The following is an 18,074-nucleotide window of genomic DNA, read 5'->3' on the forward strand; positions in this document are numbered from 1 at the left end:
TTGCTGGTTGGTGGACACGATATGTGTAAGGGAAATTATTTTGGTGTCCTGTATCTGGTCGTGCTAGTTGGTGAACACGGTACATTTAAGGGAAATGATTTTCTGTCATTCTTCTGAGTGGTTGCTTCTCCTTCCCCATATTTTTGTTCATTTTATTGTTTTTTTCCACTTTCTTGAGTTGTGGGCCTTCCTTGAGTGGTATTACATTTATCATCATCATTGGAATGTCTGTTTTAAAGATACGGACATCAAGTCCGTATCTTGACGCAGAGAGCATCAAGCACCATCTTTTTATACCAGGCAACGGCAACGGCAACGCACTAACGCAGACCTCGCTCGGCCCCGCCCACAGCAACCTCTCTCGGCCCCGCCCATAGCTGCCTCGCTCGGCCCCGCTCACAGCGATCTCGCCCGGGCCCGCCCACAGCGACCTTGCTCGGTCCCTCCCACAGCGGCATCACTCCGCCCTACACGGCACTATCGATATATTATTCGTACAATGCCGGGCATTTCTGCTCGCTGAAAACAAATCTATGTGAAACATGCTAAATCATGCTAAATGCTAATCATGCAGAAGTACCCGGCAAAAACGCAATCGCTCTGAAATACGTGCGAACGCGTAACTGATGCCCCCAATCCACTTATGCCGATTGGCCCCGATTAGCCCCGATCTCCAGGTCGGGAGCGATCGGGACACTTTGGGAAAAAACTGGTCATCTACGCTGTATCTACGTCCTAAGTACGCTCCGATTACGATCACTACGCTGTAACCACGCTCATCGTGGGTAGATCGGGTCCCTGAAGACCCGATCGAAGCCGTTTAGAGCCGCTGTGTTCCCGCTCGCGTACGCTGTAACCACGCTGCATTCGCGATTGCCGCCGCTCTGACACGATGCATTCCCGATCGCCGCCGATCTAAACTGATCCAACGCCGATGCTGACAATCTATTGCCGTTTCAACTACGTCATTCCCGACCAAACCGATCTAACTACGCTCTATTCCCGTCTTTAAGCCGACTAAAAAGCAGATTTCAGGTCCCGATCCGTATAAATAGGGCCCGATTTGCTTGCCGATCATCAGTATCGTCGAAGACAGCCATGGATCAACATCAGAGAAATGGCCGTCTGAAGCTCGCTCTACTTCTCCAACAATATGCAATTAATGAAAGAAGAGCTGCTCAAGTGAGAAGAAGAATGAGAAGAAGAAGAAGAAGAGCCCCTCAGTTCTGGGTCCGGCCATGGTTGACAGAAGGGTTGAGGGGATGAAAATGCATTGCAAAATGAAAGGTCTTCAAAATAAAAGCTAAAAATTTGACAAGTTTTTGCTGGGTAGAGGGAATCAAAGTTTGCATTCACTTAATTAAAAGGTCATAAAATTAAAAGCGGTAAAATTGCTCATTAATAATATTTGTTTAACTTGTACCGCTTTTAATTTTAGACCATGGGGTTATTGGGCAATGCAATTTGGCTCATGCAGTTATCAATTCCACTTAACAACGTTGACAAAAAGTGTCGTGTCGAAATACTTGATCGGGTGAGGCTGATGCAATCCAGACCGATTTATATACAGCGGCTTTGATCGGCATTGGAGCGGGACGGATAGGTAACGATCGTCGTCGAAACGGCACAAGATAATCCTCCCGCTGCAACGACGCTGTAATCACGATCAAGCCGTTCTAACTACGATCATTCCGATGGACTACGTTGCATTCACGCTGTAATCACGATCAGTCCCGCTATTTCAGATCGGGATGGAAATTTTAAACATGTTAAAAAAATCGCCCCGATCTATTTTTTTGTCCCGATCGACAAAGATCGAAGACGTTCCGTTTACGATCATGCCGATTGATCCCGTTCCAAATAGGATCGTTCCCGTTGTGCAGATCGGGGTCGATCGGCAGAAGTGGAATGGGGGTATGAGTTAATGGCGGCAACGAACATCACGTGATCGCTCTGAGCGAATCAGCGTGCTGCTCTGCTTCCGGTCAGATTCCGGTCATAATATTTCGCGCTGAGATAAAAATATGGTAAAAACATATTATGAAATAAATTTTTAGGTCAGCCATGTTCGTCCCAGGCTCAATGGCCATGTCTGTGCCAAATATCAAGTACGTGAGCCTCTCCGTTTAGGAGTCTATCGGTAACATTACACACACACACACACACACACACACACACACACACACACACACACACACACACACACACACACACACACACACACACACACACACACACACACACACACACACACACACACACACACACACACACACACACACACACACACACACAAACAAACTGTGTTTTATATATATAGATTGAGTGTAGATTGATGAGGGAAAAAAATGAATGTAAACTATTTCAGCATAAGGCTGCAACATAACAAAATGTGAAAAAAGTGAAGGGGTCTGAATACTTTTTGAATGCACTGTATGTGTGTGTGTGTGTGCGTATGTGTCTGTGAATAAGAGAGAGACAGAGTTGTGAAGAACAAAAAAAAAATAAAAAAGGTGTGTGTGTGTGTGCCAGAAGAAATATAATAAGTCAACGATGTAGCTTCAGGATGATCTTTTATTTTCGACAAGCTTTCAGCCAAATCAGTCTACAAGAACAGCAGCCATGCATATAAGACATTGGTATATTGCTACATAAATTAAATATGTAGAACAAGCTTTTGTGTCAACAAGTAAACGGAAAAACATGTTTTAGGGCTACACCTTTTTTTTTTTTTTTTATTTATTTATAAAGTTTTAAACCTATTTTCTTCTTTATTATTTTTTATTTTTTATTTTTGAAATTAAATCTTGATAGATGAAAATGTACCAGACAAGAGGACCGTGCGCCAAATTTCAGCTCTCTCGGACGTATGGAACCTGAAACGAACGGCTCAAAGATTTAGAACGGGACAAGCAAAGTTCAGATGAAGTTCAATAAAAGTGTGTAAAAATGAGAGATGTTTCGTCAACGGCTCTTGCCATCATCAGCGAGAGTGAGTTTACAGTTGATACAGTGCATGCCTACATATACAAACACATGCATACACATATTCATTTACTGTTTATTTTCATCTACATACACTGTCTGCATTTGTGTGAGATATAAAGGTGAAAGGGATGTTTTTATGGATAAAATGAAGTGAATAAGTTAAGGTGAATGAGTTTAGGTGGAATGAATGAATGAGTTGGAACATCCGTTAATAATCAAAATTTATGCCGTGAGGGAACCTTGTCCGAAGTTTGTGTATCCAAAAAGACTCGTATCTCAGAATTGTGGTGTGTGATCGTTTTGTAATTTATTTGATGGCAAAGATTTGAATATCGTTTATGGAGTGATCTGGTTGATTGAAGGACGGGAACAGTGGTGAGTTTGAGGTGAAGGTGGGAGTGCATCAGGGGTCGGTACTAAGTCCACTACTATTTGTAGCTGTGATGGAGGTGCTTGCTCAGAACGTAAAGGAGGGTTTACAGGAGGGAGTTGTTGTATGCAGATGATCTGGTGTTGATTGTGGAAAGTATGGATGGACTGAAGGAAAAGATGAACAAGTGGAAGGAATGTATGGAGACAAAAGGTCTGAAGGTGAATATCGGAAAGACGAAGGTGATGGCAAGTGGAAAAGCATGTGCTGAGGTGGAAAGAACTGGGAAGTGGCCATGTGCTGTGTGCAGGAAGGGTGTCGGAGTGAACTCCATTCAATGTACAATGTGCGCTGAGTGTGTTCATCAAAAATGTAGTGGTCTGAGAGGGTCATTAACCAGTGTGGCAGCTACATTCAAATGTAAGGTGTGCACAGAGCGAGCTGCACATGGAGGAAATGTTGAGTTGGATCTTGGAGACGGCGTGAAGCTGGAAGGTGTGAAAACATTTTGCTACCTCGGAGACATGCTGAATGGAGAATGTGGATCAGACTCGGCAACGGTTGCAAGAGTGAGATGTGCATGGAAGAAGTTTTGGGAACTGAGTGGCGTGCTGATGAGGAGGGGAGTGTCGTTGAAGCTGAAGGGAAAGGTGTATGCTGCATGTGTGAGAAGTGTTGTGATTTATGGGAGCGAGACATGGGTAATGAACGTAGAGCAGCAACGAAGGTTGGAAAGGGTGGAAATGCGAATGGTTCGGTGGATGTGCGGAGTATCGTTGAGAGAGAGGAAGACAAATGATGAATTGCCAAAAATGATGGGAATTGAGCCTGTGATGGATGCTGTGAAGAGGAACAGGTTGAGATGGTTTGGTCATGTGTTGAGGAAGGATGAAAGTGACTGGTTGAGAAGAGTGATGGAAATGAATGTAGAAGGAAGTCGAGGACGGGGAAGACCGAGAAAGACTTGGCTAAAGATGGTGGAAGAAGAAATACGGGCAAGGGGGTTAACAAGGAGAGATGCAGAAAATAGGGCAAGATGGAGAAGATTGTCATGGGGACCGCAAGGCTAACCCCCGCTCTAGCAGGGAAAATGGCCTTAAAATGCATGTTGTTGTTTTTGTTGAGTGATCTGGTTGATTAAAATGTATGGTGTAAGGCAGATATTTGCCTTGATTGGTGTGAAGGTTACTGATCTATGACCGTGTGTTATTAAAGCGTGTGTCGAGTGTGTTCTCAGTTTTTCCAACATATTTAGTACATTTTTGACAAGTCATGAGGTGTATGACCCATGTAGATTTACAGTCCATATAGGAGGTGATGGGGAACTTTTGTCTTGTGCTAGAACTGTGGAATTTGTTTCCTTCTAATACATGTTTGTGAATGATACATTTGTTTGCTGTGCATTTATGGAAGCCTGGAATCTTATTTTCTTTGCTGTTTGGCTGTGGGTGCTTTGCTTTTACTAAATGGTCCTTGTATGTCTGACCACGTCAAAATGTCAGTGTGGTTTGAGGAAATGTGGTGCAGAGTGTTTCTGATTGATTGAGGAAAGGAAGGGCATTATTCAAAATACTTGGCAATTGGGATGAGGTATGGAAGTAGGTGGTTACCAGTGGGACACTGATTTTTGACATCACCGCCCGACGTCCTTTCTTTTTTGTTATGTCTGTCGTCTGTCTGTCTTGTTTGTTTGTTTGTTGCTTGTTTGTCTGTGAGTGTGATAACTTGCGAACGCTTTCAGCTATCTTTGTCAAACGTTACCAGATGATTCCAAATGAAAAAAGTGAGGCTGTCAATGTTTGTTGACTAAATATGTCAATGGTCAAGGTCAATGGTCAAGGTTCTTTGTTTGTCTGGGCGATATCTCAGCCATCCTTTTAGCGAGGAAGCTGAAGTTTGGGCACAACAGTGAACAAGTGCTTTGGGCAAAACAAAAGATTTTTTTATTTTTTGATGAATAAATTGATTGATTAATTACTTAAATATTGTTGATTTATTAAGTACTTATTTATTTTCTGTCTTGTCTGGGTAATATCTCAGGCACCGTTTGAGCTACGAAGCTGATATTTGACCATGTCAGTGACCAAGTGATTTGGCTATAAAGGATATTTTTGATTTGTTGATGAATCGATTAATCAATTATTTCATTATTCGATGAATTACATCATCAATTTTGAAAACGTTACGGATTCGGATGAAGCAGTCAGTGGTGGTTTAGGTGTGCCACTAGCCAATTGAGAAATTAATTATTTTACGATTATTATTCATTTATCTTAATTACACAATCAATTAATCTATCAACTAGAAGGGCACTCGGTAGAGCGCATACCTCTGCCAGGTTGAACAGTTTGTTTTCAATCCCACTGATGGCCGGATCTGCATTCGGACCTGAACCAAAATCTAATCGGCTTGTTCTTGTCACCTCGCCAACTCACCCACCAAGTTTAGTCACAACTCGTCCATAACTTTTTTAAATATCATGTTATACTAGCTGAAACCCGTGGAACATCCACGGAAGGGAGGATGTGGTGTATGGATAGAGTGTACCATTATGGATGGCATAGGGGATTTGCTTGTCCGAGTAAGAGTTAGGAAGAAAGATGAGAATGAAGAGTGCGTATATGAACAACGATCGCCGACACCGGCACAAATGCATGCTCTGGATTGTCCACTCAGTGGACGGCTTGCTTTCGCCTTCGCCTGTCCAATCAGCGGACGGCTTGCTTCGCCTTCGCCCAGCAGACGCCAATACGATGGCGTCGTAAGATGGCGTCGTATCGGCAGTTAATCGGATGCTTTTGGGCCCCAACGTCGGCTAATTCAGATTTTTCGAGTATGTCTGTACGTGATAAACAAAGAGCGTGGTTCGTAGATCGTAAATCCATTAGTGCCGTGGGCATCGGGTCACTGGGTGCGGCGTAAAAGGGATAACAAAGTCGAGTCCTTACGCTATTATTATATAGACTAGCTGAAACCCGTGGAACGTCCACGGAAGGGAGGATGTGGTGTATGGATAGAGTGTACCATTATGGATGGCATAGGGGTTTGCTTGTCCGAGCAAGAGTTAGGAAGAAAGATGAGAATGAAGAGTGCGTATATGAACAACGATCGCCGACACCGGCACAAATGCATGCTCTGGATTGTCCACTCAGTGGACGCCTTGCTGTCGCCTTCGCCTGTCCAATCAGCGGACGGCTTGCTTCGCCTTCGCCCAGCAGATGCCAATACGATGGCGTCGTAAGATAGCGTCGTATCGGCAGTTAATCGGAAGCTTTTGGGCCCCAACATCGGCTAATTCAGATTTTTCGAGTATGGCTGTACGTGATAAACAAAGAGCGCGGTTCGTAGATCGTAAATCCATTAGTGCCGTGGGCATCGGGTCACTGGGTGCGGCGTAAAAGGGATAACAAAGTCCAGTCCTTATGCTATTATTATATAGATATCCCTTTTCGCCTGATCTCTCAATGGTGAAGAATCACTTTAAAATTAAATAATTATCGTATCCGAATCCATATTCAGATCTTCACCAAAATCTAATCTATTTGTCCTTGTCAGACACACAACCTGTCCACCAAGTTTCATCCAAATCCGTCTATAACTTTTTGAGATATCCTGGTATATATCGTTTTTGGCCCGATCTCCCAATGCTGAAGAATCGCTTCAAAAAAATCGACGATCCGAACCCGGATCTTCACCAAAATGTAATCATTTCGTCCTTGTCACATACACTACCTATCTGCCAAATTTCGTCCAAATCCATCCACAACTTTTTGAGATATCTTGTTCACAAACAGACGAACTAACAAACACGATCAAACAGACAGGGGTGAAAACATAACCATCATCCACCTTCGCTGGCACAGGTAATTATTGTTTCTCTCGATTTTCGTCATACCTGTCAGATACCGCCTGATGCCTATTTGTTTGTTTGTCTTTGAATGTGATAACTTGCCAACGTTTTCAGACATCTTTGTCAAACTTTACGTTTACGAGGACCACCAAGGCACTCGGAAACATGGTGGTGGGATGATGAAGGTGGAAAGAGGATTGACGAGAAGAGGAAGAAGTTCCAGGAGTGGCAGAAGGCGAAGGGTACGGGAGCAGAAAAAGCAGAGCATGAAAGTTATGAGGCAGCCAAGAAGGCTGCAAAGAAAGAGGTAGCAAACGCACATGAGGCATGTAGGAAAATGTTCGGAGAACGCTTGGATTCGGAAGAGGGTCAGAGAGCGGTATTCAGGATTGCAAAGCAGATAGCGAAAGAGAGGTGTGATGTGATGGGGGTGAGTTGCTTGAAGGATGAAGTGGGACAAATCGTTGTGGACCCAGATGGAATTAAAGGAAGATGGAAAAGATATATGGAAATGCTGTTGAATACAGAGAATGAATGGGATGGCAACATAGAGAGTAACCCAGTTTTAGGACCGGCAGAGAAGATAACTGAGAAGGAAGTTGAGGAAGCGATAAAAGCAATGAAGAGTAGAAAAGCGGGAGAGCCGACTGGAGTTGTGGAAGATATGTTGAAGGTAGCAGGAAGTTGGGGTGTGAAGAGAATGACAGAGCTCTGTAATCTGGTGGTGAAAGAAGGCCGCATTCCAGTGGATTGGGAACTGAGTACCATCGTCCCTCTATACAAGGGGAAAGGTGACCCTGTGGAGTGTGGCTCGTACCGAGCGATAAAGTTATTGGAGCATGGAATGAAGGTATTAGAAAGGGTGTTGGAGAGGAGGATAAGGAAGAAGGTGAAGATCGACGAAATGCAGTTTGGATTTATGCCAGGAAGAGGAATGACAGACGCACTCTTTATTGTGAGGCAGTTGCAGGAGAAGTACATGGAGAAGAGGAAGAAGTTGTTTCTTGGGTTTGTTGATCTGGAGAAAGCATTTGATAGGGTTCCACGCGAAGTATTGACATGGGCATTGAGGAAGTTAGGAGTGGAGGAATGGTTGATCAGAGTAGTGATGGCAATGTACAAAAGAGCGCGCCCAGCTGTAAGGACGAAGGACGGGAACAGTGGTGAGTTTGAGGTGAAGGTGGGAGTGCATCAGGGGACGGTACTAAGTCCACTACTATGTGTAGCTGTGATGGAGGTGCTGGCTCAGAACGTAAAGGAGGGTTTACCATTGGAGTTGTTGTATGCAGATGATCTGGTGTTGATTGCGGAAAGTATGGATGCACTGAAGGAAAAGATGATCAAGTGGAAGGAATGTATGGAGACAAAAGGTCTGAAGGTGAATATCGGAAAGACGAAGGTGATGGCAAGTGGTAAAGCATGTGGTGAGGTGGAAAGAACTGGGAAGTGGCCCTGCGCTTTGTGCAGGAAGGGTGTCGGAGTGAACTCCATTCAATGTACAATGTGCGCTGAGTGGGTTCATCAAAAATGTAGTGGTCTGAGAGGGTCATTAACCAGTGTGGCAGCTACATTCAAATGTAAGGTGTGCACAGAGGGAGCTGCAGATGGAGGAAATGTTGAGTTGGATCTTGGAGACGGAAGCTGGAAGGTGTGAAAACATTTTGCTACCTCGGAGACATGCTGAATGGAGAAGGTGGATCAGACTCGGCAACGGTTGCTAGAGTGAGATGTGCATGGAAGAAGTTTCGGGAACTGAGTGGCGTGCTGCCGAGGAGGGGAGTGTCGTTGAAGCTGAAGGGAAAGGTGTATGCTGTATGTGTGAGAAGTGTTGTGATTTATGGGAGCGAGACATGGGTAATGAACGTAGAGCAGCAACGAAGGCTGGGTGGAAATGCAAATGGTTCGGTGGATGTGCGGAGTATCGTTGAGAGAGAGGAAGACAAATGATGAATTGCGAAAGATGATGGGAATAGAGCCTGTGATTGATGCTGTGAAGAGGAACAGGTTGAGATGGTTTGGTCATGTGTTGAGGAACGATAAAAGTGACTGGTTGAGAAGAGTGATGGAAATGAATGTAGAAGGAAGTAGAGGACAGGGAAGACTGAGAAAGACTTGGCTAAAGATGGTGGAAGAAGAAATGCGGGCAAGGGGGTTAACAAGGAGAGATGCAGAAAATAGGTCAAAATGGAGAAGATTGTCACGGTTGACTGCAAGGCTAACCCCCGCTCTAGCAGGGAAAATGGCCTTAAAATGCATGTTGTTGTTGTTGTTGTTGTTGTTGTTGTTGTATACACACACACATAAAAAGAATTGCCTTATTTTATTTACAGGGTGACTCCAAAAAAGTGGGCCCCAGGAAAGTTTAATAACTTTAATATTATTCAATCAAACGTAATAAAATCTGCAAGTCATATTACTTACTAGTAGCAGGATATCACTGAAAATTTCAGTTGTCGACAAAGACATTTGACAATTTTACAATGAAATTGCTGATGATGTCAATGTTTTATTATTGTTATTATTATTATTACTATTTTGTATGCAGCCTTTGGCTGCTGGTTGCATCATTGCTGGGAATGCTGCTGTGCCATTGATGTAGTGCCCCATGTTTGCAGTTAGCTGGTATTCATTTTGCTGACCTCGTAATGATGACAGGTTGAGTCAACCCTCTTGTTGTTATTTAATGGAACGACGGGCTCAAACTCAAGACTTTATGATCTTAGGCCAGCCACCTTAACTCTTAAGCCAACACCAGTCTTGATGATTGATGATATGCTACAAATGGGCATCATTTTTCTCAATGCAGAGGGCCGCACACCGAGCAAAGTTATTGATGACTTATATACACTATTGCACTGCTATCAGAATTCTCGTCAAGCTTTCTTTGAGTTGAGTTCTTCACAGCGGTGCAAAATAAATGTATTGAGACTGCGATGACTGAGTCAGCAACAGTAGCAATACTCTTGGGTGACCTTCTTGATGTTGGTCGGCTAGGGTGGCCACCTCTGTTTGGTGAATTCACTGCCATGCTGTCTAAGGTTTTCACAAACCTTTGAATTTGAGACTTGCAGGGTGCTTTCTTTCCTTGTTGTAAAATGTGTGCAGAACAGGCTCCTCTTTTGTAAGAATGAATTTGGCTGCAGATAGTTTTCCACAGAAAACTACTTTTCTTCAAGTGTCCATGACATGGCATGTGAATGTCAGATTCAAGAACCTTGGCAGATACAGTCTCCCTTAACTCAGTTCGGACATGTAAAAATGAAAAGGTTTGAATGAAAAATTTGAAGGCTATTATAATTTACTCAGGCCCACTTTTTTGGTTCACCCAGAAGTCGGATAGGTACGATCTTGTTTTGCTATCAAAGGAAAAGTACTCGTAGGTGTTAAATGAGCCGCAGCTGATGGTTGCACACCAAAACGGCAGTGAATTGGCATCCAAATGAGGAGGTGTAGTATGGTGTGGTGCCACCACCCAGATTTCAAAACAAATGTCGATGGTATTTTTGTGGGGAGAATGAAGATTGTCGACAAGTCATAAGCCAGTCACGTCAAAAACAGCAAGTGTCACATCAAGCCAATTGCCGTTTTTAAGCGGTGAAGCCACTTCAATATTTGACTATGCCCTTCCGTCCATCCCTCTGTCAAAAATGAGAACCTTTCTAACCCACTGTGTTTATTTCTAAAGGATTCTAAAATGTAATTCTAGAGGGTTCTAAAGTGTAATTCTAGAGGGTTCTAAAGTGTAATTCTAGAGGGTTCTAAAGTGTAATTCTAGAGGGTTCTAAAGTGTAATTCTAGAGGGTTCTAAAGTGTAATTCTAGAGGGTTCTAAAGTGTAATTCTAGAGGGTTCTAAAGTGTAATTCTAGAGGGTTCTAAAGTGTAATTCTAGAGGGTTCTAAAGTGTAATTCTAGAGGGTTCTAAAGTGTAATTCTAGAGGGTTCTAAAGTGTAATTCTAGAGGGTTCTAAAGTGTAATTCTAGAGGGTTCTAAAGTGTAATTCTAGAGGGTTCTAAAGTGTAATTCTAGAGGGTTCTAAAGTGTAATTCTAGAGGGTTCTAAAGTGTAATTCTAAAAGGTTTCAATGGTTTCTAGGTTTTGCCTATTTCATATTAAAAATGCCAAACTGAACCGCTTCCTTCGGACACTGGTGCGGTTTTATTTCCAAGTCAAGTTGCAAATATAAAATTGACCCGAGTCAACAACTAAGACTGTCTGACCCTCCGATATCATATGGCAGCCCATGTGTTATTGTCCAGTTTCCCAAGGTCACTTCCTTACCAGTAGAGGGCGTCATTGCACTGCCGATAGATGTTTCATTCCATTTGGAATTGATTGGTTTGTATTTAGTGTCAATAATTGTAATATATATCACGATCAAAGTCATAGACTATTGCATAGGTTGATTGTGCTCACATTATGCTTGACATTCCTTCAAAAAGCTTCTTTTGGTGATAAGTTAAGATTGAAAGGAAGATTAATTAGTTAGGTAGTCTTTTTGAGTGATCGTTATTTGAGTTGGCCACCCTCCCTGCATCCTGCTCTGAGCATTTCCTGAATAGTTGGTTTGAACAGATATTTAACTGCCTTTGATGTTAAGAAAAATTATGAACAAATGTATAAAAAGTGCTGAAAAACATTGGAGGTGTTACTCTGTCGAGGCTTGTAGATTAGCATTATGGAATATGTCTGCATGAACAGGTCACTAAAAACGACCTTGTCTGCGCGTTTGTTGTATAAACGCTTTTCTGTTGTTTCAGATGGCCTCAGCGGCCATTCTGGTTGTGTAGGCTTTGATGTTATCATGCATTGTAGGATTTCTTTTTGAAATTTGAAACAGGCCTTTCAATGAACAGAACTCACATTTCTCGATCAAAATTTGCTTCTTTATCAGTTGGTTGGTACAATAAAGATAACGACTGCACCCTTTACGGTTATGCTACGCATTGGTACTGCCTTAATTTTTGATTTGTATTCAGCAGAAATAGATCTTATTAAACCGAGGAAAGAATAGATGGCCCCCTAATCTTAAAGATCCAGTGCAAAAGAGTTTCATGTTTGGTCTAATGAATAAATTTGGTTTCTCAAAACACGTATCCATCACTGTTTACTTGAATAAAAGCTTTGAATGAAATGAAAACGGTAGTGTATATTTCAGATCTGTTTGGTACCCTTACTTCCCCACCTCCACAACCCGTCGCTCGGACGACGGAGAACACATGTGACATTTTTACATCATCCCTGAAATGCTCTTGCATCCGGAAGTGTATCGCGCTAGAACTGCATAGCGCCCACAGCCCCACACATGCTCCACAATAGCTATTTTGCCTTTCCCTATACAAAGAAGAAATGAATTGCTGAATTCGCTTGTGAACGATTTTTCTTTTTAACATCAAATATTCGTAAATCGTCGTGATCAGACGTGGTACTGGCTCCATCTGCAGATGGATTCATACATTGGCATGACCAGCAGTGTTCGGGGCATTCATGCATCATTTTTAATCAATAAAGTTGAAAATTTGGCGAGTGATTTGGTACAATTTCTCCCTCCACACTGACTCTTCTCCGCTCCTCAAGCCCCGGCCTGACTTGTGAATGACACCCCTCCCTTAAACTGGATCCCACTCCTCCCTCACACTGGACCCCACTCCTCCCTCACACTGGACCCCACTCCTCCCTCACACTGGACCCCACTCCTCCCTCGCCCTCGACCCACTCCTCCCTCGCCCTCGACGCACTCATCCGTCACCCTTGACCCACTCATCCGTCGCCCTCGACCCACTCATCCATCGCCCTCGACCCACTCATCCATCGCCCTCGACCCACTCATCCGTCGCCCTCGACCCACTCATCCGTCGCCCTCGACCCACTCATCCATTGCCCTCGACCCACTCATCCGTCGCCCTCGACCCACTCGCCCGTCGCCCTCGACCCACTCACCTGTCGCCCTCGACCCACTCGCCTGTCGCCCTCGACCCACTCGCCTGTCGCCCTCGACCCACTCGCCCTCGACCCACTCGCCCTCGACCCACTCGCCCTCGACCCACTCGCCCTCGACCCACTCGCCTTCGACCCACTCGCCCTCGACCCACTCGCCCTCGACCCACTCGCCCTCGACCCACTCGCCCTCGACCCACTCGCCCTCGACCCACTCGCCCTCGACCCACTCGCCCTCGACCCACTCGCCCTCGACCCACTCGCCCTCGACCCACTCGCCCTCGACCCACTCGCCCTCGACCCACTCGCTCCTCGCCCTCGACCCACTCGCTCCTCGCCCTCGACCCACTCGCTCCTCGCCCTCGACCCACTCGCTCCTCGCCCTCGACCCACTCGCTCCTCGCCCTCGACCCACTCGCTCCTCGCCCTCGACCCACTCGCTCCTCGCCCTCGACCCACTCGCTCCTCGCCCTCGACCCACTCATCCGTCGCCCTCGACCCACTCGCCCCTCGACCCACTCGCTCCTCGCCCTCGACCCACTTGCTCCTCGCCCTCGACCCACTCGCTCCTCGCCCTCGACCCACTCGTCCGTCGCCCTCGACCCACTCGCCCCTCGACCCACCCGCTCCTCGCCCTCGACCCACTCGCCCCTCGACCCACCCGCCCCTCGCCCTCGACCCACTCGCCCTCGACCCACCCGCCCGTCGTCCTCGACCCACCCGCTCCTCGCCCTCGACCCACCCGCCCCTCGCCCTCGACCCACTCGCTCCTCGCCCTCGACCCACTCGCTCCTCGCCCTCGACCCACTTGCACCTCACCCTCGACCCACTCGCCCATCGCCCTCGACCCACCCGCCCCTCGCCCTCGACCCACTCGACCCCTCGACCCACTCGACCCCTCGACCCACTCGACCCCTCGACCCACTCGACCTCGACCCCTCGACCCCTCGCCCTCGACCCCTCGCCCTCGACCCCTCGCCCTCGACCCCTCGCCCTCGACCCACCCGCCCCTCGCCCTCGACCCACTCGCCCTTCGCCCTCGACCCACTCTTTGGAGTGGGTCGAGGATCCACTCTAACAACATCCCTCGCACTTGCTCCTCCCTCCCCATCCTCGCCGGCTCCTTTCCCTTATAAAAAACAAACAAATTCCTGTGGTGTTACCTTTGTCACCCAAGTTGGACGGAAGTTATGTTTTCACACCTTTCTGTTTGTCTGTGAGGAGGATATCTCAAAAAGTTATTAACCGATTCAAACAACATTTGGTGGACAGGTTGGATGTATGACGAGGACAAATTTATTGTTATTATTAGATTTCGGTGACGATCTGAATCCAGACGTAATTTTTTTTTTTTTTTTTTAGTTTTGTAAGCGATTCTTCATCATTGAGAGATGGGGACAAAAACGATACATAGCATGATATTTCAAACAGTTGTGGACAAGTTATGACAAAACTATGTGGATGAGTTGGTTAAGTGACAAGAAAAACAATCCGATTAGATTTTGATTAAGTTCCGGAAGCATATCCCGCCTATCAGCGGGATCCAACATCGAAACTGTTCAGCCCAGCGAGGTATGAGCTCCACCGAATGCCGTTCTCGTTGGTCCTGGTTTCGGACAATTTTCAGTGTCAAAACGTACCTAGGAATTGTCAAATTTATGTCCCCGTTAAAGTCCGTCCTTGTCGCCTCGGGCTCGGCTCGTCGGCATGTTGCTTCTGTCTCTGCTGTGACCCCACATGCTTCATTTTCACTTAATTTGTCCGGAGTATTGTCATTTTTGATCCCTCAGCTTGAATCCTTATCCTCTCTTCGCTCCAAAAATAAACCATAAACAACAATGTCTTCTCCACTTTCCTCCCTGCACAAAACCACAAACTCGATCCTCCTTCATTCATTCCTCCATCATTCGATATCCCTTCTCTTTTTAGTATCCCCAACTTGTATCTTTATTCAACAAAACATTTCTTCCTTTGAAAGATTGTAATAATATTTTTAAACACTTAATATGCATCTTAAAAACCCTCACTCTTCTTACTACTCTGTCAAAAACAACCCAGGCATTCCTCTTCATCTTCACCACAATCTCTTCTCCTCTAATCCTTTTTCACAAGGGATATTTCTCAAAAATAATTTAACTCCTAAATATTTAGTTCATCCACCCTCCTCTCATACCCCCAGCTCCACCTACCAGTCCTACCATCGTCCCTTCAATGGAAAATGTATTTTCCACTCTGCCCATGAAGTCCGTCTCCATATGTCCAGTTTGGGAATCCTGAGAAATCTATTTTGCAAAGATTGTGTGCACAATACAGTCAATTCCCATTCATGTCCATTAATGGTATCAAACCCCTCCATGTTGATATCCTTCCCCTTCTCAGCTTCCCCTCCGTCCCACTCCATCTCAGCTTCTCCACCCATCTCACCCACTCTCACGTTCCCAACCCCCCCCCCCCACCCCATTCCTGCTCCCTCTCGGGTTCCCCCACCCATACCCTCTCGGGATCCCCCGCCCATCCCCTCTCGGGATCCCCCGCCCACCCCCTCTCGGGATCCCCCGCTCATCCCCATTTCAGTTTTCTCATGCCGCTCCCTCTCTCAGTTTCCGCACTCACTCTTCATCTTTCCGAAAGGATCATCTGTCAAACCCCACCATGTACTTTCTTAACAATCCTCTTGAAGTTCAGTCACTCAAACTCGTGTGTGCAACATCAGCCATGATCTTCTTGGGTAAGCCACATTTCAAAGTGGCCTCCAAAGTCAGCCGCCGAATGGGCAACCTTCATCACACAAAGTCCTTCCTTGGCACATCTTAACTCGTATCCATCTATAAGGCCCTTATCATCCCTTGGCCCACAGCTTGCTGGAGTGCTGCTTTCCCCTCTGGACTGGTGCCCCTGCCTCACACCTTGATAAGCTTGATGGTGTGGAAACTATGGTCTTCAGGAATATTGAAATATCAATTCCTTCCACCTTCCAAGGAAATCTCAGTTCCTTCCACCAAGCTCGGAACAAGTGTGTGTCTACCCTCAGGAGTGCCAGGAAGCACTATCTCTCCTCACTCAAGAATGAACTCTCAAACCTGTCTCCTTCCTCCAAATCCTGGTGGCGTCTGGTCAAATCCGTTTCTGGTGTTTGTTCCCCCTCCATCCCCTCCCTTACCTCAAATGGCCACACAGTTGACATCGCACGTGACAAAGCCGAATGCCTCAACTCTGTGTTTGCCTCAAAATCCTTAGTCCCAAACCCATCTCTCTCTGTTCCCACCTTTCCCAGTCGAACCAAACTGCTCCTGGACTCTGTGACCTTCTCTCCTGACAAGGTGGAGGAGTTTTTGTCAAACCTCGACTCTGATTCTGCAACTGGACCAGATGGCATCAGCCCACGGGTCCTAAAATCCTGCTCTGCCGCTCTATCTCACCCTCTCTCTGTTCTTTTCACCCTATCCTTTGCTCAAGGTCATCTGCCAGCATCCTGGAAATCAGCAAACATTACCGCTTTACACAAAAAAGGTGCAAAAACAGATCCTTGCAACTACAGACCAATCAGCGTGCTCCCAATTATCAGCAAAGTCATGGAATCCATCATTGCTTTGGATATGAAATCTTTCCTCTTCTCCAATGGCTTGATCTCTGATCATCAATTTGGTTTCAGACCAGGTCACTCTACTCTGGACATGCTGCTTCTGCTGTCTCAACAATGGATGGAGGTCCTCAATGCCAAACAGGAAATCAGAGCTGTCTCCCTTGACATATCACGTGCCTTCGATACGGTCTGGCACCCAGCTCTGCTCACCAAACTCTCCTCCTATGCTATCCATGGAAATCTCCATGCATGGCTTGCGGACTTCCTCTCTGGTCGTAGTCAACGTGTGGCCCTGAATGGATTTCTCTCATCTCCCCTTCCCGTTCAGGCTGGAGTTCCCCAAGGCAGTGTGCTGGGCCCTGTGCTTTTTCTGGTCTTTATCAATGATCTCTCCGACTCTCTGGAAAATCCTCTGTATCTCTTTGCTGATGACTCCACTCTCTGCCGCTCCATTCCTCTTCCCTCAGATCGGCAGTCTGCAGCCTCCTCACTCTCTGAAGACCTGGACAAAATCACAGACTGGTCAAACATGTGGAACATGTCTTTCAATCCTGACAAATCTCACACTCTTACTATGTCTCTCCGAAAAGATCGACTGGACAACCCTCCCATCTACTTTCTCAACAATCCTCTCCAAGAAGTTCTGTCGCTCAAGCTTTTGGGTCTCACCATCTGCCATGATCTTTCTTGGGAAAACCACATTTCCAAGCTGGCCTCCAAAGCCAGTCGCCGACTGGGCATCCTCCGTCGTGCGAAGTCCTTCCTAGGCACACCTGAGCTCCTCACCACATACAAGGCTTTCATCCGCAGCTCAATGGAATACTGTTCTCCCCTATGGGCTGGTGCTCCTGCCTCACACCTGGCTCGGCTTCACGCTGTTGAATCCAAAGCTTTCAGAATCATTGGAATCTCCCGCGATGAAGCTATCTCTGAGGGCCTTTCACTCACTCCACCGCAGGCAGGTAGGTGGTCTTTCTGTCTTCTACCGACTCCTCTCCGGCCTTGCTCCCCCAGCTCTCTCTGTGCTCTGTCCCCCAAATATTCCTACAGGTCGCACAAGATCTGCCAGCCACCCTCTGATCGTTAAACTGCCGAAATCTCGGCTCTCTGCTCACCTTCACTCTTTCATTCCTCTTTTCTCCTGCCTCTGGAACAAACTCCCACACTCACTTCAATCACACTCCTCCCTCCAGGTCTTCAAAACAGCTGTTCACCACCATCTCTTATCTTCCCCCATCCAAAACCTTGATCTTTTCTACCCCCACTAATTCACCCCAGATCCACCTTGTTTGAAATTCCAACTTCTTTCCTGGAAGTCTTGGCAGTGTCCATATGTTTTATACCTCT

General features: G+C 46.1%; 1 protein-coding gene across 5 annotated transcripts in view; it reads left to right on the forward strand.

Annotated features, from left to right (window-relative positions):
- Positions 1 to 18,074, forward strand: part of TIMM50 (translocase of inner mitochondrial membrane 50) — a 173,510-nt gene that overhangs the window by 31,151 nt on the left and 124,285 nt on the right. Inside the window, exon 1 of one of the 5 annotated variants that reach the window (XM_068100803.2) lies at positions 14,698 to 14,716. The exons of the other annotated variants lie outside the window; for them this stretch is intronic. The gene's annotated coding sequence lies outside the window, so the exon portion shown is untranslated. Of the gene's footprint in view, positions 1 to 14,697; positions 14,717 to 18,074 lie in introns of those variants that run through there. 5 annotated transcript variants of the gene reach the window in all.

This window comes from Myxine glutinosa, chromosome 9 (assembly GCF_964187855.1).
Source record: "Myxine glutinosa chromosome 9, kmMyxGlut1.1, whole genome shotgun sequence".
Taxonomy (NCBI): Eukaryota; Metazoa; Chordata; class Myxini; order Myxiniformes; family Myxinidae; genus Myxine; species Myxine glutinosa.